Source organism: Sus scrofa, chromosome 14, assembly GCF_000003025.6.
Source record: "Sus scrofa isolate TJ Tabasco breed Duroc chromosome 14, Sscrofa11.1, whole genome shotgun sequence".
NCBI lineage: Eukaryota > Metazoa > Chordata > Mammalia > Artiodactyla > Suidae > Sus > Sus scrofa.
In genome coordinates, this window is record NC_010456.5 from 78,373,627 (window position 1) to 78,398,534 (window position 24,908).

The following is a 24,908-nucleotide window of genomic DNA, read 5'->3' on the forward strand; positions in this document are numbered from 1 at the left end:
GTAACTACTTAGCTCCATTCTTCACAGCGTTACAGCAGCCAGAACCCATCCGTAAATGAGTACATGTGTCTGTGTTGTGGACACTGACATTTGAATTTTATATCATTTCCCATATCATGAAAGTCTCACTTTTTTGATTTTTTTCAACTATTTAAAAATTTCAAAACTATTTAGCTTGCAGGCTGTACAAAAACAGACGGTGGGTTGGGTTTCAGCCATGGGCATATTTTGCTGCCTATGATTTTGCTTTGTCTTGTTAATTTCCTTTTGTCACACAGTGGAGATAGTGGCTGTCCCTTTTGGCAGGAGGGCATTGATGTCCTAAAGATTAAGTTCACGGCCATGTTCAGCCGAGAGATATAGTGGATGTGGATGAAAACAAGGCTGGGCTCTGAGACAGCCCATATTTCCACACCAACCCTCCCTTCGTATTAACTAGCTGTGAGACCTCAGGTTGGTCACTTAGCCTCTCTGAATCCCACTTCCTTTTTCTTTGTATGTAAAGGGGATAATTATTCTTTCCTCGCCTATATTACATGACTATCCTGTAGACCAAAGAGTTATGAGAAATGAGTTCTTAGTAAACAATAAATCATTATATGAATATAAGGCTTTGGGGTTATTTTCACTGCTTCACCCATGCAGGCTCTTCTTGTTAACTGTGGTTGTTGTTAATGTTAAAGGCTTATGCCTCCTGTATTTCAGCTGTGAAAACAGGACCAATATTTGAATTGTACAAGGATGAAAATAAATATTTTCCTTTCCCCCCTTTCTTAGACTCTTATGTCGGCTGGATATTTCTGACCCTCTCCAACTTTTTTTTTTTTTTTTTGCTTTCTCCCAGTGTGCCAGATGCTAAGCCTACATGAAATGATTGTGTACTGCCCGTTTAAGTCGTCCCACTCCTCAGAAAACTTCCACCCTCCTCTCTGTCTGTTCAATCTTAGTGACCCTTCAAGGCCACCTGAAGTGCTGCTTCATCCAGGAAGTTCTCCTGGGGATCTGAAACCCAGGCAGCACTGTCCTGTGGAAATGGCTCGACACTACCCCAGGACCATGCCTCTAGAAAGGTGTCCTTTTTGCCCAAAGGTGTATAGCTTTTATGCAAAAGGTTAAATGCAAAGGGTAGAAGTTGCAGCTCAGCCAAGTAGGATGCTTTTTGACCAGGGTGAGTCCCACTGAAATCGTTTACTACTGCCCTATGGGGGAGGAATTCAGATATGACATAAGGGGGAGGTTTAGGAAAGTTACTCTGCCAAGTCAAGTCACACCTTTTTTTTTTTTTCCTCTGCAACAGTATTCCATCTGTGAAGCTTGTTATGCTTTTAAAGCATGTTAATGTCCACTAGCTCTTTTGATCCTTCCTACAAACCTTTGAAGCACAGGGAACAAATTTCTAATTCCCATTTGACCCAGAGGGAAGCTTCAGCCCACAGAGGTTAATTTAACTGTCCTGGCACATTGCAGATGCTTAATAAGGAAATTGAGACTGGAACATAGCACTAGGTACCATACTCCATCCCACTCCCAACCCCAGGCTGCTGTCAGCCTGGATCATGGATTCTTGCTATATGTGACATTCCAGTTCTTGAAGATTGAGAGCATGTGTATGTATGGCTGCTCGTCTTGTCTTTCTTTCCCAGAATGTGCTTGAGGGACAGGTTTGTGAGCACGAGAATGTGTTACCACATATTTTTACCTTCTTTTCTGGTCAGACCAATATTATATAAATATGCATACATGGAATGTTGGCCTATAGGCTGCATTTCTCAGTCTAGACACCTTTGGTAGTTCTCACTGCTCCCCCAATGGGGTGTGAACCCTTGGGTTTGGCACTCCAGGTCCTCCCTGATCTGGTTCTGGCTGCTCTACCTTCCTCACCTCGCATCTCAGAGGAAGCCATCTCTTCTGACTGCCCCCCACCAAGCTCATCTTCCATCCTGTTTCCTTCCTTATCTAGGACTTTGCTACACCCGTTTCCTCCACTTTCTCAGGTATCTTTGATTTTCCCTCCCCAAAGATAAATTCTTCTCCACCTGTCACTCTGCATGTTTTCCCTACTCTTTAATTCTTGATTCTAACTCTCATGCTACTGTAGGGTCTCCTTTCTCTCTCGTGCCTTCATTTATTTGAGTTACCTACGAGCATGTCTCACCTGGGGCTCAGGTGTGAACTAGGCTCTAATGCCCTAAGGTATAGGCACACTATCATTCAAGAGCCAATCTGGCCAGCCATTGGGTTTTTATTGGGCTCCTGAGCTAAGCATAGTTGTCACTTTTTTTTTTTATGTTTGAAAAAAAATTTAAAAATAGTAATTCCTGGCATGTGAAAAAGAGATCAACTCCCAACTTCAGTGTCTATAAGTAAAGTTTTATTGTCCCATAGCCACATCTATTCTTCTTGGTTTTGGTTTTGGCTGCTTTGGAGGGACAACAGCAGAGTTGAGTAATTTCTAGGGACCATATGGCTCTTCTAGCAAAACTTCCCTGACCCCTGTCCTAAGGCATTGATAGTAGCTTCTGTGTGTGTAGAAAGGTTCTAGTCTTCTCCAGCCATGGAAGAATTGAGAAAATAGTCACAGAAAGCACTTTCTGATTTATATGAGGGATCCCCATTGAAAAAGACCATCTCTCTCTTTGTGTAGACCTTTGTTGGCCAGATCCTGGACCTAGCCTGATCTCTGATGGAATATGTCCTTTGAAGCTTTCCTGTGATTCTTGGTCACCACATTCAATGGGTGCTTCTGGGTCTTGATTATTCCAGCCTGTCTGTACCATTTCATCCTGTTGACCAGCCTCCCATTCCTCAAATTCTCTGTTTTTCATTTCCTTTGATGCTGTGATTTCTCCTGTTCTATCATGTCTTCCCTTCCTATTCATTAAAGGTAGATGTTTCTTAAGTTTCTAACCTTTCCTCGTGTTTGTTCTTTCTTATATAAACCTCTTAGCAAAACTCTGAATTCAGCTCCTGTCTCTCTGCTGACATTCCCAGTTCACTCTTTCCCAAACTCTGGTCTTGTAGTTCTGTCTTCTTCCTGGGCATCATCATCTCTTGGCTGTTCTTCTTGTGTTCACTTGCCTTCTGTCAGGGACACCGTCTTGTTCTCAGTCACGGAGGGTAAGAACCTCAGGTATCTCCCATACATCTCCTTCGTCCAGGCAGTTAATCAATTGTTTAATCCTTGATGATGATTTCAACTTCCATCTGCTCCTCACCAGCCCCACCGTCTTTCTCTCTCCCAGCCCAGACAATGACTGTTTTCTTGGCACTTTTCCTTCTACCCTGCCCCACGTGCAAGCTGCTTCCTGATGCTGGCAGACGTTCTTGGGGTCCCTGTCACATCCCCTCAGTCCACCTCTGGTTGCAGTCACAGCTGCACTGCACAGATCCATGTGAGCTCAGATTCCCGCTGGCAGTGTCTGATCTCGGGGTGCTCGGTGACTCTGCTTTCTTCCCCAGGACCCTCCCTTGTGAGGACTCTTCCCTAAGCTCAGCCTGGAAGGGTGAGAAAGCCAGTGCTGGAGTGGCCTGGTGGTATAGCGGTTAAGAATCCAGTGTTGTCACTGTTGTGGCATGGATTTGATCCCTGGCCTGGGAACTTCTGCATGTCATGGGTGCAGCAAAAAAAAGAAAAGAAAGCCAGTGCCCTTAGTAGGGGCAGCCCTTACCAATGGGAGCCTGAAGCTGATGGATAATTGCCCAGCCTCCTTTTGGTCCCACAGATAGTCCTGGGAGGACTTCTTTGTGGTCCTTTGGTGTAAGGAGAAGGAGTCATGCCCCACTGGCTGGAGCAGTGACCTTGACAGTGTACCTTGACAGTGGATTTTCCTCCTCTGAGCTCGCTCTCTCCTGCTCTCTGGGATCATCTCCCAAATAAACTTCCTGTACCCGTGCGCTCATGACAGGCTCTGCTTTCAGAGGGATTTGAACCAAAGCACAGAGCAGTCTTCTGGAAACTGCTGTCCAGACATCTTCAGTGGCTTCAAGGCTTCCCCTATACAGGACTGCTTGTGTTCTGAAATGCTAGGTGGTCAGGATGAAACCAGCCTCTCTTCCTAGTGTTTTTTCCCCTTATTCATCTTCTAAGCAAACTGAGTTCCTTAAGACTCTGTCCTGTTCATCTTTGTTTCCATTGTTTTGCTCCATATCCAACACATGAGCAAACTGGACGTAAATGTGTATTTTCAGTGAGTGTGTGAATGAAAGGGCGTGTTCCTCCTCCCATTTCCATCCTTCGAGGCTCTTTTCCCTGCTCCTTGGCAGTGATCTTTCCCTCCACTAAATTTACCAAACCCTGTGTCTTTGCCCCTGTATACTGCTTTTTGCTTTCTCCTTTTTTTTTTTTTTTTGTTTTTTTCCCTTTTTAGGGCTGGGGCTGTGGCACATGGAAGTCCCCAGGCTAGGGGTCAAATGGAGCTGTAGCACCGACTGGCCTACACCACAGCCACAGTAACTCAGGATACAAGCCATATCTGTGACCTATGCCACAGCTCATGGCAACGCTGGATCCTTAACCCATTGAGTGAGGCCAGGGATTGAACTCACGTTCTCATGGATATTAGTTGGATTTTTTTCCTCTGTGCCACCACAGGAACTCCCTCTCTTTTGTTTCTATTTATTTACAAGTCTTCACTGCCAAAAGGTAAGTTCCTTGAAGGAAGTGAGCTTCCTTTCTTTTTCTTTACGTTTCTCTGTAGATCTTATGGGTAGATGGGTATTTAATACATGCTGTTGAATGAGGAAACATCGCCCTACTTTTCCAGGCACGCTGGCTCCTTTTGGTTTGTTCTGGTCTCAGGTGCCTAAATATGTACCATGTTTTCCAGTGCCCATGAAGTGAGGCTATTTATTCCTTTCTTGCTTGTTAAATGTGCTTCCTACAGTGTTTACCTATGGAAATTCTATCCATCCTTCAAAACTCAGCTTAAATGCCCTCTTTTTCATAAAATCTTCCCCAGCAGGCCCCCCTCCCCCCACACTCCCTCTGTGTTATGCATTTGTATTACACTGCTTAAAATAGCATACTTTTAATTTGGCTTGTCGCCCTCTCTCCTGGGAGATGGTAGGCACTTTCAGGGCAAGGCTAGTTCCTTCCTTATTGTGTCCAACTCAATAGCTTGCCCAGTGCCCTGTAATCAATAAATATCTGTTGGAATGAAGTAATTTGAATAGGTTAAATCATACTCTCATGCCTTTTCATTCACATCATCTTAACTGGTGCCCCTTGACCTGTCTTTGTGTGAATTTCTGGCGATGGAAGAAATATCAAGCAGAAGGAAAGATATATATCCGGAGCCAGTCAGCATGATCTACTATGTTTGAACATGAATACTGGGACATAACTTATAAGAATCCTATTTCAATTATTTGTAAAATATTTAAATAGTATAATCCAATTTACATTCTATCATTTCCAACAGCTGTAAAATTTACTTTCCACCAAAGTTAGCTCAATCACTTTAATTCAGTCTGGAAAAACAGTACAAATGAAAGCTTAATTTGTATTTAATCTCCCCTTTTGTTTCTACATTATTGCCTTCAAATCATTCTTTTTAGTGATTGAGATTTAACCCAGAGAGAAGAAAAAGGCTCGATGAAATATTTGAGATGAATATAACCCATAATGAAAAGTTTGGAGTAAGTGTGTAAACATTTCAGCTGGCTTTGTTCTTTGGGGTTGCAATGCACAGCCGTGTCTTTGTTATCAACCCGAGATATGAGATAGGTGGGTTACTTTGCCAGAATCATAGGACTATGACTCACAGGCATTTAAAACCAGGTGATTCATTTGGAGCAGGTTCCATGGATGTCCTGTCTATGATGATTGGTGAATGTGAGTGATTCTTATTTAGTGTTGTTGGAGAATTAAAATGACTCTGACTCAGAACGTCAGTGACAGAAAGTGAGACACATGAACACAGGGAGGTCTCGACAAGGCTCTTTACTTCTGCAGAAGGGCGCGGGTGCTCAAAAGGCACATGCGAAGAAGAAAAGACCCTCCCTCTTTTTCCCTACCTGTCCCCTTCCCAGTGGTCAGGTCAGGGTGCACATTGTTCTTGGTTGGCTAATTTGAAACAAATTGTTACTGGGAGAAGAGGGAAAGGATGGGGGGAGGCGGAGGAGGGTGCCTCAGGTGAAGCAGGAAAAAAATGGAGTAACCAAGACTTCCTTTGATAGAAAAGACATATGCTAATTCTCACAGTGTGTTCATCATGCTCATATATTTCTCAGTGGCTTGATGATTGTTTGGGTGAGTTTTTCTCTCTAAGCTCTGGCAGTCTTCCAGCTAAAGTCATCAGCAGGGAGTGGTGGCAAGGAGAGGTGGTGGAATTATGACTAACCATGGCTTTTCTGTCCCCACATAGGATCAGATCTGATGTGGGGATGGGAGGAGGGTAGTCCCAGGAGGGAGGTGAACGACCAAAGTGGAGGGTTTGTGCTCAGAACAAAACACCCCTTTCTCGTTTGTCAGCTGATGGAATTCATAGGAGTGTATTAGAGACCCATCCACGTCCTCTCCTGGCACCCTGCCTTGTTGCCACACTCCCCTCAGTCAGCCTCCCTGAGATTGGGAGGTGCTTCGGGGAACATATGAATGAATGAATCTGATTAATAAGAAAAATTTGATGAAGTAAAAGAGGGAGAAAAGAGGAAGTTGCTGTTCCATTATAGCCAAGAAGCATTAGAGGATGCAATTGCACATTTATTTCAGAAAGATTTCAGAAGAATGGATATGATCTCACAGGCCTAGACTCAGAAAGGCCAAAAAAAAAAAAAAAGGAGGGAGTTCCCATCTCGGCTCAGTGGTTAACGAATCTGACTAGGAACCATGAGGTTGCAGGTTCGATCCCTGGTCTTGCTCAGTGGGTTAAGGATCTGGCGTTGCCGTGAGCTGTGGTGTAGGTCGTAGATGTGGCTTGGATCCTGAGTTGCTGTGGCTGTGGCGTAGGCCAGTGGCTACAGCTCCGATTAGACCTCTAGCCTGGGAACCTCCATATGCCGCAGGAGTGGCCCCAGAAAAGGCAAAAAGACCAAAAAAAAAAAAAAAAAAAAAAAAAAAGGAATTTCCTATAGTTACATCACAAACATTCTCAGAAAAGAGGAAAAAGGCAAGTCATCTAGATACCTGACTACATGGGGTGAGATTTTAAAATGGGGCAGAAGGTCTCTGAAAAAATGAGTTTTTTTTTTTTTTTCCAAAGCCCGTTTTTCTGTATTATGTCAGATGACCTCATAGTGACTCAGTGATTTTGGTCCATCATGAAGTAGGGACCCTACCTTTCACATGAGGAGACAGATAGCCAGAGGTTTTAGTGACTTATCTAAGGTCTCACTGTTAATGAAAGGTAAAGTTTCAAAGAAACCCATGTATTTTTGTCTCCATAATTTAATGTTCTTTCTGCAATACTGTGCTGTAAAATGTTGGCTTTTTTTTTTTGTTTTTTTTTTTTTTTTTTTTTTTTGCCACACCAGCAATATAGGGAAGTTCCCAGGCCAGGGATCAAATCCAGGCCTCAGCTACAACCTATACCATTGCTGTGGCAATGCTGGATCCTTGACCCACTGTACCACAGCGGAAACTCTGTTGGCATAAATTTTAATGGTACTGTCAGATGACCAAAACCACCCAGTCAGCTGAGAGCTATAAAATATATAAAAATGTATAGTAATGTCAATGGATAAATGATGGAAGTTTAGGTCCTCTGCTCACTGGGATGAATGGAAAGAAGCAGAACTACTCAACTTGGGTTTTGGCTTTCATCTTTTCTTTTAATATAGCTCCCTGGGCACTAGGCTGTCTGTGTGCCAAAGCTGTGTGTACCTATGCAGGTAGGCAGGGAATAGAACCTTGAGTAATTTTTCAGTATCAGATCTCCATCTACCTAGAAGCTCTTGAAAGCTGGTATCAATTACTAGACCATATACCAGTCGCATTGGACAATGTCTTACTGGTCAATGTCGGTGTGTATGTTGTAGCTGCCAGGATTCACTTTACAGATCATGTATTTTAGGAATGGAATGGTGCTGGTTGCCCCAGCAAGTTGGCTTCATGGAGAGTGAGGAAGAGGGCTGCTCCTACATTTCTAGATTGCTTCATGCTAATTTTGGTGAAATGTTTCAAGGTGTTGATGATAGGTAGACACGTCTGTTCCTTCTTGGAGCTGCTGGTTTAGCAAAGATGATAATAAACACGTCAGTGGTTGACTCAGTGACAGAGGAGTTTGGAGAAGGGTGGGAGTCTCCTCTTAGGGAGAAATAGCAGGTCTTTCTTGCCAGAGCAAAAGAAACACCGATTGTGGAACAGCAGTTGGAGCTTGGGGGTGATATGATGCTTGAAAAAAAGTGGGTTTAGCAGAGGCTGGAGTCAGCCTGGGGAGGGTCTTGTGTAGGCAGGTGAATGACTTGGAACTCTGTCCTATAAAACTTCCCTTGGAGGGGGGGGGCAATGAGGTTGCTTTTTGTTTGTTTTCACTTTTAAATGGGAAATGAAATGCTTACATTTATATTTTGGAACTATTACCCCAAAGAGTAACTTGGAAGACTGTCCTAGAAGAGAGAGAAGGCTAGATAAAGGGGCAGCAATATGGAAGCTAGTATGTGGGGATAGAGAGAAGGGGAACGAGGGAGGGAGGGATTGGGAGACAGACAGACAGCTGGGAGCCCAAATGAGCATGTTAGTACACAAGCAAGCAATCACCAAAACAAATCAAAAAACAATACCCCCCCCCACAAATAACAGAGAACACTTACTTTGAAGATGTCTATATAAGAGCATGAAGATTCTCAGGTCCAGTGCCTTTGAATTTATATTCATGAGCCTATGTGGCCCAGACACCTGCATTTGGCTAGTCACCCGGGGGTAGTGATGCAGGCTGCTAGGGCATGTGAAGTTTCCCCCTGGTTCTGACCTCTGGCAAAAATATAGCTCCTTCCCTTCAAGTCCTTTCCTATGTGACTTTCCGGGGCCTCAAGACACAACCAAGATGTTAATGGGCTTCCTACACGATTAACACTTTGCAAAGTGTCTAATAACATCAGCCTTTTAAATTCTACATCCATACTTTTCAAACTTGAAAGTATCAGCATCAACTGTGCTTTGCGCTCCCAGCATTTCCCATTCGGGAGACTTGAGATGGACCCTGAAAATGGGCATTTCTAACAAGTTCCCTGATGATCCTGATGCTGATGGCCACACTTCAGAACCTATGCTCTGCAGCAAGCATAGGAGGGTCTAGGAATGTTACCTCTCCTATGGGTGAGCAAACCTGAGGCTTGGCTAGGGTAAGTGGTTTGCCCAGGCAGTAGAGTTGCAACCAGAACCTATATCTGTCTGACCTTTCAGGTTCAGATTCTTGAGCACAATCTTATCCTTCCATTATGCAGTGCCAGGACGGATGGCACTCATTACTTACTGGTTTAGCATCCTCTTTCCTCCATGAAGGAAACTGACTTGTTCCAGCTCTCATGCATCTCTTCCTGTAACATGGAGTCTTATCTAGGAGGCTGGCATCATGCTGGGGCAGAGAAGTCATCTGCTTTTGGTTGTGATTTCAGCATCCTCCAGAGCATCACTGCAAACTAAAAGTCTTCCCTCTCCAGGGGTGACATAATCCCCCAAATTCCCACCAATGGAGTTACCCCCTTCAGGTAAGGTTCTATCTCCAGGCTGTTTGCTAGTTATTGTGAGTGCTACTGGAGGGTGTGTGGACTCCATCATCTTTATACTTAGACTTCCTGTACCTAATGCAATGTTGGGCTCATGCTCACTGAACATTAACTTTGGTAGGTAAATGAGTCCATGAAATATATAACTTGGAGAGTAATTGGACCCCATGACCTGTGTTTAGATGAGATTAGTCCAACAGGCAAACTACAGGGTAATAGGATGGGTATTGTGAATATGTGGAGATAGTATACGGAAATACTGCCTTATTCAGTAAAAGCAAAACTTAGAACCTTTCACAATTGGTGGGATTCTCTTGGAGGGGAGGGGCTGATGATCCACATCGTACAATTTTCCTGTATTTGATGCTCAGTGGTCCCTAACATGAACCCTAACAGCCCCTAGTGGTGGGTGCTTTCCTTCATTCATAGCATGAGGAGCATTGTTCTAGACACTGGGCCTTCTGGATCCAGGCCAAGGCAGTATTTCTCTCCCACTTACCTAGGCCAGTCCTCTTGGACATTGCTTCTCATTTTGAGACACACCTGTTCCCCAAGTGACTAGTAACAGGAATGACTGCTCTCCCCAGTCTGCAGAGGTGTGACCTTCTCACCAACTCTTCACAGCAACCTGATGCAATGGTAGCGGCTGTCTTGTCATGTGGGTCATAGCAGATGGCATGAGCGGGTTGGCATTTTCTCACAGGGTCACTGTGTCCAGAGTGGACAGCAGCCATCTCATCACATGGGTCATCGCAGGTAGCATGAGTGGGTTGGCATTATCTCACAGAATCATTGTGTCCAGAGTGGGGGGCCACAGGGGTGAGGCACAAGGAAAGGGGACACTCACCTGGCATCTGAGTGAGTAAAGCCTAAGCATTTGGCTTCTCGTAGACCTGCCTGCCCATTCCTTTATCCTTGGAAACCCTTTCTCTCTGCTGCCGGGTTCCCACCACACAGCAAGCATAGCCACACCTTAATAATCAGTTGCTTCAGCCTGGGACCTGCACCAGCAGTCTGGCATTCGTGATGGTCATTACTGCCTCACATTCTGCGTAACGCCTTTGTGCTGAAGGAAATGCTGTTGGGGTCCCTATGGGTGTCCCTGCTGCTGCTGCATTGATGTGGAAGAGCCTGTTTCCAGCAGGATGTAGAGTCCAGGGCAGGAGACCTGGAGCACACACAGGAGACTTGTAGCCCCCCCATCCCTTCATTGGCCATTTTCACATCAGGGCGTGGGGTTTGGATGCCTTGAGGTTGTTATGAGAAACCACGGGAGTTGGGGATTTTGGGGAGAGGGGTTTTATTTATCTTTCCCCTGTTTGGTGATTCTCAGCTCTGAATGTGCCTTTTGGTATCCACATGCCATGTTGATTTACTTTTTCCATTTCTGGGAATGATGCAAAATGTCTGGGTTACAGAGAACATGGGACTGTATTTTTTTTTTTTCTGTTTCCCTTATTGAGTATCAGAAAGTTATGTGAATAAACAGGTTATTTGCCATTCATCCTTATAATTCTTATTTTGGTTAGCTGCTTCTCCACATGTGATTCCTCAGAGAAAGGTGAAAATTCCATGAAGCTAGCGATAGCCCCTTAGATATGTGCAATAGATATTTTTAAGCCAATTAAAATTTCTTTTTAAAGTCATTGCTGTTTGTCAGTCTGGTTCCTTTGTTTGCATGTCATTGGTGTCCAATGAGTAGTATGCATTTCTTCGAGTCATTGTGAAAACCCAGTGTATGGAAACAGTGTGTATACCAGCAGCTGTTACAAATCTGGGGCTATGGATTAATGTCAGCTTCTGAATGTAGAGTGCTTTAGTTAATTCCACCCAAGGACAGATGATATCATCTAAGAAGAAGGAATATATTAGAAACTGTCAGCCAGAAGGTAGTAAAAGGAGGTGATATGTTATAAGGAGTACTAAAAGGTCATTCAAAGAAGAGATATTGCTAATAACTCAATTAAAATTTTCACGCTGACATTTTACAAATTTCTATGTAAGCCCTAAAACATTTTCCAAGCTAGCTAAATGCATACCCTAGATTGGAAAAACAGGGGTCAAATAAGATTCACACAATTCCTTTGTGAGATGAACAAACGGGGATAAACTCCTTTTCCGGGAAGTTCCTGCCAACAATTCAATGAAACTCCTTTGATGTGTAGGTGAGAGAGAGGATCTTTGAAATTCGTTCCTTTTATGGGGGCTTTTGCCCTTTCCTCTGGTAGGCTTTGGGCAGGGCAACCAACTCCTTCTGGCTCTTGACATCTGGGAAACCAGCATTTGCCAGGCTGGTGCTTCATTATAGTTATTTTCTGTGTTTTGCTGCCTAGAAAACAAAAGAATTCATATTCTTCTTGGGAGTTAAAAGGCACCACAAAGAGTAGGTATAAAAGCTGTTGATTGAACTTGCAATTGGAGCAGAAATACTTCCAGACTAGGTTGGGGCTGTGGCCATGATGCTGAACAGTCAGACTGCCAGGATGGAATGTGTGGGAATGGCAGGGCTCATGCAAGGTCACCGGACACATTGGCCTGCTGTCCTGTTTTGAAGGGATGATCCTTTCTTGACGTTGTTTTTACCTTGCGTCCACTCAGCTTCTCTCAGTAACCTTTCCCAGTATCGAGGCACTGTTGCTGTCACTCAGTTCTTCTTCCTGCCCAGGGAATGTGAGTTCACTTGTTTTCTTGGCATTTTTGTCCAGAGTCTTGGAGGAGAACTGTTATGTATGTATGTACATGTATGTTTATTTATTCAAGAATTGTGTTAGCTGCCTACTAGTCCTTGCTGCTAAGGGTTTGGTGGTCGGGAAAGGTAAGAGTGGCTGCCTCCCTCATGGAGCTTACGGTCTCGTGGGGGTGCAGGTCACTGAATAATCACTCAAACACTGACACAAACGGATGTCAGACCACACCTGGGAGGAGGGGCTGACAGGAAGGACCTGGTGCTGCACTGAGACCTAATTTTGACTGAGGGTGCTTGGGACAGCCTGGTGGAGTGCTGTCTCACCTGGATGCTGAAGGAGGTGGGGTTATTAGGAAAGACAGGAAGGACCTGGTGCTGCACTGAGACCTAATTTTGACTGAGGGTGCTTGGGACAGCCTGGTGGAGTGCTGTCTCACCTGGATGCTGAAGGAGGTGGGGTTATTAGGAAAGAGGAGCTGGAGCAGCAAGTACAGGATTCTTGATTGAACTGAGCTGGTGAGGATGAGGCACTGGGAAGAGGCCTGTGTGGCAGGAGGGATGATGAGAGAGATGGAGCTGGACCTGGGGAAGGTAGCCTCACAGTCCATGGGAAGAAACTTGACTTTTAAAAATGTTTAATGGGGAGTTGCCATCATGGCTCAGCGGTTAATGAATCCGACTTGGAACCATGAGGTTGCGGGTTCGATCCCTGGCCTTGCTCAGTGGGTTAAGGATCCTGCCTTGCCGTGAGCTGTGGTGTAGGTTGCAGACATGGCTCGGATCCTGCGTTGCTGTGGCTCTGGCGAAGATCGGCATCTACAGCTCCGATTCGACCCCTAGCCTGGGAACCTCCATATGTCGCAGGAGTGGCCCTAGAAAATACAAAAAGACAAAAAAAAAAAGTTTAATAATGGTCGTGACTAGGTTCACACCAAGCCAAACCAGTCTTCGTCTTCTCACAGTAACAATCCTGGTTCCTTTTCTTTTCGACTCTGGGGACCTGTATTGAAACTTGAAGCAGAAGATTTCAAACTGACTTACTGTTTTTGAGATTTAGTCTTTATTTTTTTTTTCCTTTTCTTTTTAGGGCTGCACCTGCAACACATGGAAGTTCCCAGGCTAGGGGTCAAATTGGAGTTGCAGCTACAGAACTATGCCACAGCCACTGCAGTGCCAGATCTGAGCCATGTCTGCAAACCTGTGTTGTAGCTTATGGAAATGCCAGATACTTAACCCACTGAGTAAAGCCAGGGATTGAACCTGCATCCTCATAGACACTATGTGGGGTTCTTAACCCACTGAGCCACAATGGTAACATCAGAGATTTCATCCTTAAAATTGATTGACATAGAACTGAGAACCAGCAGCTATAGAGCATTAAAAAGTTTGCTACGGGCATCTCAAAAGGGGTGTCTTGGAGTCAGAAATTGTCTGCTTGTCAGGACAGAAGGAAGTATATATCTTGGCAATGTCTTGTGTACACAGGCAGCACTTAATAAATGCTTGCTGATGAATCAGAGGTGACATCAGCTCTCAGGAGTGTAACATTGAGTTTGATCCCTTCCAGCCATCTGAATGGTGTTCACCAAGCATGCTGGGAGGAGCGATGGGCACTGCTGTATCTGCTTTGTCATCCTGTGTGTGTGTGCTTGGGTCACCTGATGCCAACTCCATGATGGCACATTTGTCATCTTAAGTATAAGCCAACCCTTTTCCCTCTTCTGGGGCCCTCCAGACGGTGGCCATGGAAGATGGGGATGTGTGGTGAAGACCCCATTAATGTGGTCTGTAAAGGGAGGTGGTGGCTGTGGGGACTGCTCAAATGAAGATAAATGCATTGTTAAGTTTTTATGGACCAAGGCTGTGCTTTCATTAAGTCTAATTTACATAACATAACTGATGCTCAAGGCCAAACAGTCCTTGTGGCGCAGTGGCAACCCCTGACACTCCATGGATGGCAAGTCCTCCTGCAGGAGTCCTCAGGTCAGGAAGCATCCTTCCTCCCCTGCTGGCTCAGCACACTGGTAACTCAGAGCTCTTGCTTGGACCTCTCAGGCTGCATGCTGATGACATCACAGCTCCACCTTCTCCTTTGCAGAAAACCAGCCAGTTCTTTCCAAGCAGGCTCTCCAAGCTCATGTGCCTAGTTCCCTTCTGTTTTCCACAGGAGATGGCTTCCTGGTGTGAACTATCCCTTAGCCCTGGCTGGGAATTTTCTGAGGTTCATCTTGGCCTGAGCAGAGTTTGAGTTCAGGGTTAAGATGTTGGTGGGGAAAGGGGGCTCGAGTTAGAGCTGTCCATGTTTCCCAACAGCACGCCTCAGAGGTGAGGATGTGTGATGGCGTGTTGGACAGTGGCCTTTGTTTGCACCCACCTTCACCACCTGCTAATACACCCAGAGACGCTTTGAGGTTGGCTTTTCCCTCTCTCCTGGCGAAGGCAATGATCATTCCCTTTATACTGCAGGGGTGAACGTTCAGTATCACATGATGGATTTTTGCTGGTAATCAGAACTTTGTGCCATTGGTCTTCGGGACATACTTTTGTGTTGACATTTACAAGGTACATGTCAGGCCGAGCCGAGGTGCAGAGTGAGAAAACGAAACGGGGAGGGGGTGAGGGGGCCATTAAGTTCAATTTAATGATGACAATTTCCCTACATTTACCACTTCCAGAAGGAAGAGACAATAGATATGTGTCTTCTGCTTGCATGCACACTGAAGGAGATGACACGGGGAGATTCTGTTAGCGGGTATGGTGATATATTACCTTAATGATTTCATTGCTTGCCAAATAAAAGAAAAATTCTTGCTGTGATGCAAAGCCCTGTCCTCATCGAGCTATTCATTGTGAGACAATTGTTGTGAGATTGGAGGCCTAAGGAGGCATTCTGACCTTCCGTAAGCTACTCTTGAGTTTTTATTTTTTTATTGGTTACCTTGACAGTCTGTTCTTGGTTTACAGGACATGCATGGGTATTTATATGTTTAATTATGAAGCTCATTATTGGATTTAAGGACCTTGTAGATTTGGGCAGGTGGGTGTTGAATTAGTGGACAGTTTCATAGTAGAATTCATTGAAAGCACTCCTTTACGCTTCCACTAGTGCTTGTAAGGACAGGTGACTGTGTGTGTGTGGAGGGGGGCAGGGGGTTGTTATCACATGACTTATGGATAATTTGAGCAAAATACCCAGTTATGCATGGGAGGTTTAAGCACAGGTGGGATCTTTTGGTCTAGGTAGGATCCAAAGGGCCATTTTCTCTGAGCTGATGGAGGCTGGGTAATATGAATTGTAAATGAGGTAGGGGGTCCAAGGTCTAACTGGGAAAATGACACCAAGTGACATGGCCTGTGGTCCAGGCAAGGCAGATGGAGAAGCAGAAGGTCAGAAGCTGGTAGGACTTAGGGCTGGCTAGGGTGAGATTTGTGACTAGGTCTAGAGCTATGAGTGTTGGAAACTTCTGGATTTCATTGTTATATGAACCTGCCTGTTTCTGTTTGAAGGAATGATACAGGGCCTGATTGTAATGGCATGCTTGTCACCTACTTATTCTGTGTGGTCTGCTTATTTTTTGCTTTTTGGGGGCTGCAATCATGGCACGTGGAAGTTCCTAGGCTAGGAGTTGAGTTGGAACCACAGCTACTAGCCTACACCACAGCCACAGCAACATTGCATCTGAGCCACATTTGTGACCTACACCACAGCTCATGGCAGTAACAGATCCTTAACCTGCTGAGCAAGGCCAGGGATTGAACCCTCATCCTATGGATACTAGTCAGGTTCATAACCTGCTGAGCCACAACAGGAACTCCATGGTTTGCTTTTTCTAGTAGGTTACCCCGATTTCCAGAGTGGTATTAGACTACCTAGCATTCCAAAGTCTATATTTCTACAGTAGGTCTGAAGAGCTGAAAGGGACCTTTAAGATTATGGAAGTCAGGAGGTGAGCAGACCTGGAGGGGACAATCCCCCTACCCGTGGCCTCTCAGAGCATCACCGAACTTCCTCATCCAGTGATGTTGCCACCATATCCTGCTTCCATTTACTTGATTGATTGATTGATTGAAGCAGTTCTGCAGAAGCTGAGTTGTTTGAATACCTGGTAGGGCCCCCTCCCAAATGCACTGGCCAGCTCTGAAACTGGACCTTGTAACCCCACTGTGGCATAATCCTCTTAGGGGTTATTTTTTACCTATCAGTTGTGTGACATTGGACAAATGACTTCACCTTTCCAGGTCTCAGGTTTTTCATAGTCAAATGTTAGAAGTTCTCTGTGGACCCTTTCAGCTCAAGCGTATATGTTCCGTCTCTATTGCTGGGGATACAGGGAGGCCCAGTTGGAAGTTCTGGGTGCACCATCCATGTGATTAGAGGTGGCCTCAAAGAACCTTTGGAAGTAGAAGTGATGCCGATGCTTGAGTTTTTCACCCACCTGAAAGATCCCATGGAAAAGTCCTCTAAACTGTAAGCTCCTTGAGGACAGTGGCCACATCTCATTCTTTTTTTGTACTTCCAAAGGCATCCGATTATCTGGTTACTATCAGATGTTTGATAAACCAGGAATGAGTATGGAGAATTGATGCTGAATTTTAGATAAGACATACTTTTTCTATATTTGGGGGAATGAACATACATCCTGCCTAAGCACATAAGCCCAGGACACATCTCTTCCAAAGAAACTTAATGACTCCATTGGAGCGGTGACCAAACCTGTCTTAGCCACCACTGTTTCCCAAGTGCTCGAACATCACCGGCACATAGAAGCATTCAATAAATATTGAATAGATGTACACTTCAACTTAAAACATAGGAGATGGGGAATTGGACTTACCAAGGTTAATTGGGAAGTAAGGAGAGAATACAGACCTGGGACAAAAAGAAAATAATAAACTTGATGGTAGTGCACTGAAATTTGTTTTCTAATCACCGCTGTAGCTTAAATCTCTTCACGTATGAGAAAGTGACAATAGGGAGGACGCAGTCTACTTATTGATGTTGGTCTGCACATGGCCACTGGTCTGTGACAGTCATTTGACACCCAAGCAAATGATCACTGGCTTTGCGTTGTTAAACAGCAGGTAGACCAGTTCAGGTGTTGCTATACCTGCATAGTACCCACACAGTGTTTCCCACACAGTGTACCCTGCACTCTGGTCATGAACAGTAGGACCACAGTCTGGCCCAGCACACACTAGGGAGACAAAGTTCTTCACCACATCACTGGGAAGAAGCCAGGTAAAATACCCATTGTGTAGTCCAATAGTATAGTTATATTAAATCAGTTAGGGAGTTCCTGTTGTGGCTCAGCAGGTTAAGAACCCAACACAGTGTCTGTGAGGATATGGGTTTGATCCCTGGCCTTGCTCAGGGGGTTAAGGATCTGGCATTGCCGCAAGTTGCAGTGTAATTTGCAGATGTGGCATAGATCCCGAGTGGCTGTGGCTTAGGCTGGCAGCTACAGCTCTGATTTGACTCCTAGCCTGGGAACTTCCATATGCCGAGTGCAGCTGTGAAAAGAAAAAAAAAATAGAAATCGATTGTATTGTTTGTCATATAAGCTATTTCTTTTTAAAAATTTATTAAAATGTAGTTAATTTACAATGTTGTGCCAATTTCTGCTGTACATCAAAGTGACCCAGTCTCTCTCACACACACACTCATATACCTTCCTTTTCTTATGTTATCTTCCATCATGTTCTATCCCAAGAGACTGGATATAGTTCCCTGTGCTATACAGTAAGACTTCATTGCTTATCCATTCTAAATGGAATAGTTTGCATCTACAAACCCCAAACTCCCAGTCCATCCCACTACCTCACCCACCCCTTGGCAACCATAAGTCTGTTGTAAAAATATGGAATGCTTCACAAATTTGCCTGTTATCCTTGTGTAGGGGCCATGCTAATCTTCGCTGTACCATTTAAATTTTGGTATATGTGCTGCTGAAGCAAGCGCTATTTCTGACTTAACTATGACCACATATTCTCCGTGTTGTTGATTTGAGAAGGACCGAATGAGCCATACTCCCTTAGTCAACCAAGTTGAGGTATAACCTGTGTGACAGTGTTTTTCTCTAGTTAAAACTAGCCAGCCTTGCATGGCTATTTAACTTGCTCCTTTGGCCTCAGCATTATCCTGTAATCAAATGAGCTAATTAAACTGTTTTCTATCCACTGAACAGAGAGAAGGAAAGCTTGAAGGTGACTCTGGCCAACCTCTGCTTCAACTCACTCATTTTTCAGAGACAACTGAGGCTCAGGGAAATTAAATCATACGTCCTGGTCATGCAGTTATTGAGCAAAAAGACTGGTTGAAAAGTTAACAGTCCTAGGATGAAAATTCTGAGGTGAATGCTTTTCCACTTTGCCTGAAAGTTCAATAAAATCCTTTCAGACTTTGCAATATCCAGGTATATGGCTATTGTAATAAGTTGTGTGCCCCTATTTGATAGAGGACCTGGCATGGACAGGTTTCATTCACCAAATAATTACAGATGACCTACCTTTAAGAAAACTCAATATTTGAAATTATGAACAAGGGAAACAGAAGAGCTGACATATATAAATATTCACATATATAGTGTGTATGTATAATATACATGTGTAATATGTACAAATGTACACATATTTGAATGTTATATATATAAATATTTAAGTTATATAGGTGTAATACTTATATTTATAAATACATAACAGTAAGATAATCTGTTTATTTACAAAGTGCTTTAACAATACTTTCTCTGAGTAGAGAGGTGTTGACTACCATTCATTATAGTTTAGTCCCCAAATGAGGATACAACTTTTGCATAAAAGTATATATTCATAGAAAAATAGGATGCCATTTATAATATATTGGTTCAAGCACAATTCGAGAAATGTATTTATGAAAGAAATCGAGATGTCTTTTTACTTGTGATTTAAAATAGGGGTTAGTGATGGAGGCCTGGGTTGCAGAGATCCTTTTCCCCCAAGTATCATCCCTAACTTAGCAGGTTTGGTCTAACACAGGAGCTGCCAGTCTCTGACCCAGAGACCCAGTCCTGCAACTGCCTGGTTTTATAAAGTTTTATTGGCACACAGCCATGCCCATTCATTTAACATCATCTGTGGCTGCTTCCATGCCGTAGCCTCAGGTCTGAGTGGCTGTGACATGCGCATTATGGCCTGCAAAGTCTAGGATATTTACTGTCTGGCCCTTTGCAGGAAACATTTGCCAAGTGCTGGTCTAGATGCGTATCTGTTTTATAATGCTGATTCTCCTACCGTCAGGCAAGGGGTCTTTATGTGGAATCCCACCTAGCTGAGTTCTGATAAGGAAGGGAGAAATGAAGTGTAATCATCTTGTTCAGAAGCCTGTTTTAAAACCCTGTCACCAGCTGCCAGGTTTTAGTCTACATGTGACCTTTCGGTGATCCTGGGAGAATGAAATTAACCACCTCAGGAACAAACATTCAATCTTTTTATTTTTTCCACTTTCTTGGGAGGGTAATAAATAGAGCCAATGACTCTGGATTCTATTACTATGTAAGAGCTCTTTAAAAACATCTAACCATCTGCTTAATGGCCAGTAATATGTTTCTAATGGTCACTCTCGATAAGACACTTTTAGTTCAGTACTGTATAATAGTCATCCGGCAGCAGAGGCTCCTCAAGTAATAGGATCAAAGGCCAGTCTCCAGCTCTGTCAGCGGTGGCCGGGAGACAGTTCTAAAGAGAAAAATAGAGAGGCCTTCTGTGAGTTACATGTGCAGACGCTCTCCTTCTCATGAGTCCCCAGGCAGACAGCGAGTACATGGTGTGTCCACAAGTGGACACAAACTTAGAGCTTTGATTTTTGGGCATTTACACGTCCAGGTATAGTTGCAGCTGGAGGTTGACTTCATTAATATCTGTCCTTTCATTTCAGATGACATACACTAAACTATTGTCACCAAGAATCCTTCATCCCTGGTCGGGGCCCAGCAGCTGGTGACAGCTTGGCAAATTATGAGTTTCCTCACTTAAAACAGACTAAACTGCAGACAAAACAAGCCATTAGCCGAGTAAATACTGTATTTTTGTTTGGCTTCTGTAAGAAGGAGATTAGCACGAGTGTTTAGTGTTCATAATTACCAGAAGGAGGCAAATAGTAGGCTTAGGCTGACTGGAGATTGTTTCATTATATCCAATTAACACCCACTTGATTATTCTTAATTACTTATGCTTGATGATGGAGGAGTAAAGATGCCATACTTCAAATGTACAAGTAACAACTAGGTCATCAATATACACCTATTTGTAATATCAGATCCTGTTCATTGGGGGATGGACATTTAAATATCTCAATAGAAGGATGGAAAATGAAATGTCCACTTTTCGAGATTGTGGTATATATTAAGGGGGACCTAGAAAGATGCAGAAGGATAGATATTAAGATAAAAACTGTGTTTTTCTGCCATCTGGTTTAGAAATATTTTCTTTAAAAATGCTTCAGGAGTTCCCGTCGTGGCGCAGTGGTTAACGAATCCGACTAGGAACCATGAGGTTGCGGGTTCGGTCCCTGCCCTTGCTCAGTGGGTTAACGATCTGGCGTTGCCGTGCGTGGCTCGGATCCCGCGTTGCTGTGGCTCTGGCGTAGGCCGGTGGCTACAGCTCTGATTCGACCCCTAGCCTGGGAACCTCCATATGCCATGGGAGCAGCCCAAGAAATAGCAACAAAGACAAAAAAAAAAAAAAAAAAAAAAAAAAAATGCTTCAGTACCCATTTATTTGAGAAGTCCTTTTCATCTGTCCTAACTGTGGCACAGAAGGTTAGGCTGTAGCATAATGATCAGTGGTGATAAGGAGAAGTGTCTGATTGTAAACTTTCTAACAGAGTTCCCATTGTGGCTCAGCCAGTTAAGAACTCAACATAGTGTCTGTGAGGATGAGGTTCCATTCCTGGCCTTGCTCAGTGGGTTAAGGATCTGGCATGGCTTGACCCCTAGCTCTGGGAACTTCCCTATGCTGCAGGTGTAGCCATAAAAAGAAAAATCAAAACAAGCTTTCTGAGAATGAGTGAGCCATATATACGTCAAATGGAATGAAGTGGAAATCCCCACTCCAGGGGGGTCTGTGGAAGTTTGAGAAGCTGAGATAAAATCAGCATCTGTCCAAAAAATTCAATGACTAGCTTAGTAAAGAACAGGAAATACTAGCAAGTGTTGTAATCTCAGAAGCACATACAAGAGGTAAATGCAATGAGCCATGTTTTCTTAGATTTAAACCTGAGATTAAGATCACCATAAGGAACAGTTGTGGTCATCTGCCCTTTCTTAAGCTTTTAGGGAGAAAATGAATAGATTCTTCTCCTTCAGTTATTTTCTTGAGTAGGGAGGAGTTGCCCTTATAGCATCCATGGGAGGAATTCTTTGCTTTTCTGAGAAGAAGGAATTATAACCTTAAGTTGCCCTCCCTCCCCATCCACCTTGCTTGCTTGTGGTATCTCTGATCTTGCACTGGAAAAATTTTTGGACTGTTGTATTTTTTTCCTGGATCAAATTTAGGTATTAAGTCATTCTTAGCTAAAGAGGGAAGGGAGTTGGCAGCAGCAAAGCATGGTGAGGTTTGGTGGTTGTGCCAGGGCATTCTTAGAACTGGCAACTTCCTTGAAGATCAGAGCTGGACCTGCAGTGGTGGCAGTACCAAACAAGTCCATAGTCAGCTCTCAAAGTCAATCAGCAGTTATTTACTGAGCTCTTGCTTGGTGTCCAGCATCAAACCTGACACAGGAATGAGTAGGGAATGGGCCAAGCCCTCTCCACCTGGGGAGACAAGGCACTTTCTGTTACATGGTTGCATTTAATTAATTGCTAAATTGCATAGTCCAGACTAAGGGCTGTAGCGGTTCAGGGAAGAAGGCTGGGCAGGGCTGGGAAGACCGACTTTAAGACTGAGACTTGAAGGCCAGGTAGTGTTTAGCTACTTAAGAAATGTTCTAGCTGTTGGTCGTTCAAAGACTGGTGGGAGAAAAACCTATTCCAGGTGAGCAGAAACATGGCCCCTTTGTCCTTTGATGCGGACTGGCCCAAGGCTATGCTCAGTTCCACGGACCAGCGACCTCAGTATATCTCATGGTGAGCAGATGTGCCACTAAATCCTGGGCTGGAAGGCCATCTCAAGGAGAGGGCCCTGGCAGATAGAGTTCATGAAGAATGTTTGGAATCTCTTTCCATTATAAGGGAAGAGACATTAAGGAATCTGTTAAAGTCAAAAATTCATAAGAATATTTAAAGATTTAAGGCTAAAATGGAATATCTTAGGCAATCATTTGAAGTCTCTCTCTATATATGTGGCAGCTGATATTTAAAAGGCACACAAAACATTTAAAAATGACCTGGGGAATAGCGTACCCTCCCCTGAATAATTAAGAGGTAATATTGGGGAATGGAGCCATGTCAGGGGGTGATCAATTCCAACTTGACAAATGGTGGTGGGGGCCATCTTTGCTGGTGATGTGAGAGTCCAATGCCAGTGTCCCCTGTGTGGACAGAAGGGGCTGTTTGACAGATTGTGTAAGAACCATTCAGTACTTTAGATTTTGGTAGTTTTGTTTTCTCTGTGTGAGTGTTTTGTATATTGTGTGTGGTGGTGGTAAAGAGAGTCTGCACAGTGCTTTACAGGATGCGACAAGATAGATACAGTGCACACACAGATAGCAGCTTCAGTGTGCCAGCTGGTCCTGGTATAGGTCCTGCGTGTTATAAAAGTTGGCCCAATTGAGAAAACCACTCAGAAGCTGGTGAAATGTTCCTAGCCTTCCCCACAAGGAGAAACAAGCATGGATTTACTTGAGCTACTGCTGAGGAGGGGGTATTAGGTCTTTGCTGCTAAGAATGTGGTCCATAGACCATCAGCATCTCCTGAGAGCTTTTTAGAAATGCAGATTCTTGGTTCCTACCCCAGGGACTTACCACAGGTCCACTGAAGGGGAATCAGCATTTTAATAAGATCCCTAGGTAGTCAGTAAGCCCACTAAGTCTGGGAAGTCCTGCTTCAGAGTTCACTGCTTATTTCTGGACCACGTTCAGCTCTAGTTCTGCCTTTGATTAGCTCACCAGGGATCTGTGTGTCAGTCCATCGTTCTGAATCTCTTTCCTTCTCTCTAACTTGGGCATATTTATGCCTGCTCCCCACCACCCTAGACGTTTGGGATGATGCAAGTGAAAGCACTCTGTAGTATAAAGCTCTGCTCCACTGCTTGGTAACAACGACTGCCCTTTATAATCACCTGGGGAGCTTAAAACCAAATGCCAGTGCTCAGGCTTCACCCACTCCTGCTTTAACTGGTCTTGGATGGACTAGCCATTGATGCTTGAAAAAACTCCTTTTTTGATTCCAGTGGGCACTGGCCAAGTTTTAGATGATGCTGTTCTGATCTTAAGTGTTACTATTTTCTCAGCTTCCAGCACCTTGGGAAAGGCCGGTGTGGGTGGTAGGAGAGTAGGGTGTATGGTGAAGGGTCAGTTCCTTCCAATCACTCTTCTGTGGATGTGGACATGCATGTTCTATTTCTCTAGAAAGGCCACTGTTGGGAGCATTTTACTTGCGTATTTGACTGGTCTTCCTGAAATCCTATGAGCGTCTGTTCACGTCCCTGTGCAGGTTGGACACTGTGAACACTTGGAGGGCAAGACCTGCCCTTTTCTTCTCGTCTGGTACAGCCAGCATCTCATCCACGTGGAGCAGATGTAGGTGGAGCAAGACCATGGGGCTGAAGAGCAGGAGGCCTAGTATTGGTCTTACCCATCTCCGTTTCTTGAGTTATGGAGTTTAGAGTGTGAACGTGCTTCACTAACTATAAAATGCTGTAAAAGTATACAATCGCACTCGGTTAATTTTGAGTTGTAGAATCATGTAGTGAAAGTGGAATGACCGTAATGTCAAGATATTGACCCTGAAAGGAAGCACCACCTCTTAACATAAGAGCAATCAACATTTAACATGCCCTGTGTACCTTTTTTCATTTATACCTTCAACAGATATTTCCTTGTATCTATTGCATCCTAGGTGTTGGGAAACAGCAGTGAAAAAAACCCTCAAACATCAAACGTGTTCACATGGCACTGACATTGTCATGTGTGCTGTCTTGTGAGAGATGCAGTAAACATGTATGCAGTAGTGAACAGTATGAAGACAAGTAGATGGTGGTGAGAGGAATAGAGAATGAGGAGCGGGGTGTGATTCATAAAGGGAGGTCTGAGACAGCCTTTCCCATGGTTGGTGTTGCAGTGAAGACCAGAAGGAGGTGGGGGAATGAGTGACATGGGTGTCTGTGGAGGTAACAAAATGTGCCAGGGCTGGAGGCAAGGGCTTGCTTGATACCTGCAGTTTGGCAAGGAGGCCACATGGAGAAATGGATGTGTGAGGAGAGCTTCATAGCACATAAGGTCAGATATGTTTCAGTGGCTGGGTTATGTAGGGCCTTTTATTTTTATTTTAGGTCCCCACCTGTGGCATATGGAAGTTCCCAGGCTAGGGGTCCGATCAGAGCTGCAGCTTCAGGACTACGCCACAGACACAACAATGCCAGATC

At 44.2% G+C, this 24,908-nt stretch overlaps 2 long non-coding RNA genes across 7 annotated transcripts in view; both read left to right on the forward strand.

Annotated features, from left to right (window-relative positions):
* Window positions 1-24,908, forward strand: part of LRMDA — a 1,093,708-nt gene that overhangs the window by 415,794 nt on the left and 653,006 nt on the right. The window lies entirely within an intron of this gene.
* On the forward strand, window positions 7,464-13,232 carry LOC110256685. The gene is made up of 2 exons (XR_002338562.1): window positions 7,464-12,692; window positions 12,806-13,232. It is a non-coding gene; the product is annotated as an uncharacterized LOC110256685 (long non-coding RNA).